At 41.8% G+C, this 2,500-nt stretch overlaps 1 protein-coding gene across 1 annotated transcript in view; it reads right to left on the reverse strand.

Annotated features, from left to right (window-relative positions):
* Gle1 (Gle1 RNA export mediator) overlaps positions 1 to 2,500 on the reverse strand; it is an 84,033-nt gene that overhangs the window by 2,865 nt on the left and 78,668 nt on the right. The gene's annotated exons all lie outside the window — the stretch shown is intronic.

Below are 2,500 nucleotides of genomic sequence, written 5' to 3' on the forward strand. Positions count from 1 at the left end.
GAAAAAAACAGCGAAAATTAGCGAACGAGTGCACGTGAGGTGTTGTCAGGTGATAATTAGCCAATTCCAGGTGTATGGCACTCTCACTTACCTTATTTCTTTCTTGTATATATTAATTAGTATAAGAATAGGGCACAGGGCTTATTTCAATGGATGAAATCAGTGAAAAATTCCAGGGAAGATTTACTTAGTGTAGCACGGCCGGGCAGGCGAGAGGATAGGGTAATGGAGGGGGGGTAGGGAGGGGAGTCAAGACCGGGGAGAAATGGCTAAATTGTCAACAATGGATGGGAGTACAGATGAGATTAGGAGTGCTAACTAGTGTTGGACGTTGGCAGTACTGATAGATGATACAAGCCCCCACTTGGAAGCCTAGGTGAATTCAAAATAACAGAATCACAAAAGCAACGCCCCGCGGTATGATCCCTTGCTCCCAAGCGTCATGAAAGTGACGCCCCGCGGTTAAGGGGTTAACCCACTGGAGCCCAGTGTCCACAGTATTGGACAGAACTGGGAATTTTCAAATCCTGATAAAGTAGGGAACCCCCGTGTAGGGACCTATGAGTTTCACGACTATGAGCTGATAGGCGGAGGGAGGTACGCTTAGTACCCTCTCAGTACAGTGCCTTGCCCAGTAGGCCTCGGATCCAATGGGATATATATATATATATACACACAGTAAGAGTTCTCCAATCCGACCACCAAAAATCTGAAAATCCCAATACAGGCATACCCCGGTTTAATGATATACAGTAGTTGGTAAGGTAAAACCCCATCCTTAGGCACGGTATCGTATATTGGGGTACAATTAACATGTAAAGTAATGTGGAGTGTTTACCAGCTGTGGGTTTCCCCCCAAACCATGCCCAAACCCCACCTAAATGAGCCCAAAATCAAGTTTAAAGCCAATCTAAATGGCCTAACAGCTGTCAAGGAAGCTAACATAAGCCTAACACCTGTAAATAACTCATTAAAATCAACAAATAAAATCTGAAAATCATCAAATATAAGTCTGGAAATAATCAACCTTAATAAACTGCACTCTAAAATGACAATGTTCACCCCACCTATGGCTAAAACACATTATCTAAAAACAGTTTATAAATCAACCTAAACACACAATTTTAGTCTAAAATATCATCAAAATGGGAAAAAAAAATCAAAACCCATTGTTAACCTGCCTTGTCCCGACCAATTTTCCACCACTGACTCCCCCCAATCCCGACCAATTTTGGATTTTTTTTTTTTTTTGGCTCAAACCTCCGCTTTTGTTGAGAAACATCGAAAATTCATAGAGAAATCATTCACCTGCTGTTTAAAATACTGAATACAGGTAGCAGTACCCCTTATCTTACTGGGTTTTCTATCAGGCTGGCTCCAAAGAAAACGAGTTCTATGGGAGGGTAACTATTCCACACCACTCATAAACGGTATTTATTTATTTATTTGGTACGAATTTATATGTAGTATGAGAGTATATTGGTTTTCACACAGTAATATAGGCAATATAAGCACTGTTTCACTCACCGAACACATCAACATACCTGACCTTTTTTGGTGACATTACCTGATCATCATTTCTGACTGTTTCTTCCTCTAATGGAACATAAACTTTGTCCTCCACATCGTCATCAATTGGGGAATCACTCTGGCCTTGAATTTCGTACCATGGCACGACATGTCTTTACTGCCAGGTCACTGGTAACAGGTGAATTGCCGAGACAATGGCGTGTGGGGGGGGGAGGTCATGTGGGGTAAGGCATTGTCCCTGCCTGGCATCTTGTAGAGGAAGGTGTCCCGTGTATACGTACCAAAAATCATGCATGAAATTTGAAAAATGTGCAAATGACAGACCTTGCAATTGCGGCGCGTTTATATACATCAACGGGACTCACAGTGACAAAACGTTTGGATGTATATATACGTCAACGGGACGCGGCGGGTTACACCGGGGTTTGGCCATCATTATGCAGGGTATGGTGGTATTTCTACCCCTATCATTAAGCGGGGGTATCATATATTGAGGTATTACTGTACTCCAAATTTTTCAAAGCGAATTTTTTTTTTTTTTCTGGGCTTTTAAAGAATTTTTTTGAGTTTTATTTATGGATTTATCTGGCGTGGACTTGCTCTTGGACTTCGATGTACCTGCCTGCAACTACTCATCTACACTTCTATGCATTTTTTGTGAGTAAAACAATAACCCATATCATTTTAAGTGTTTATTTAATGATCATGCATACTCACAATCACTGATTTCTGCTCAAAGGTGCCCCCTTCCTACCCCTATGTACCCAGGGAAGACGGGAGGGAGGGACGAAATGATCTCCACCCGCCTCTACCTCAGCTCCCAACCCTCAACCATATCTCTACCCAACCCAACCCCTCACTCGTCATTCGTAACTGGCAGTTTCATCTCAACCTAACCTCGTACTTTACACTCATAGTCACATTGCTAATACACAAACATAAAACATTAGGATATGCAAAATGTATATAA

The sequence above is a fragment of the Coenobita brevimanus genome, chromosome 94 (assembly GCF_032717465.1).
Source record: "Coenobita brevimanus isolate Jiangsu-jjx chromosome 94, ASM3271746v2, whole genome shotgun sequence".
NCBI lineage: Eukaryota > Metazoa > Arthropoda > Malacostraca > Decapoda > Coenobitidae > Coenobita > Coenobita brevimanus.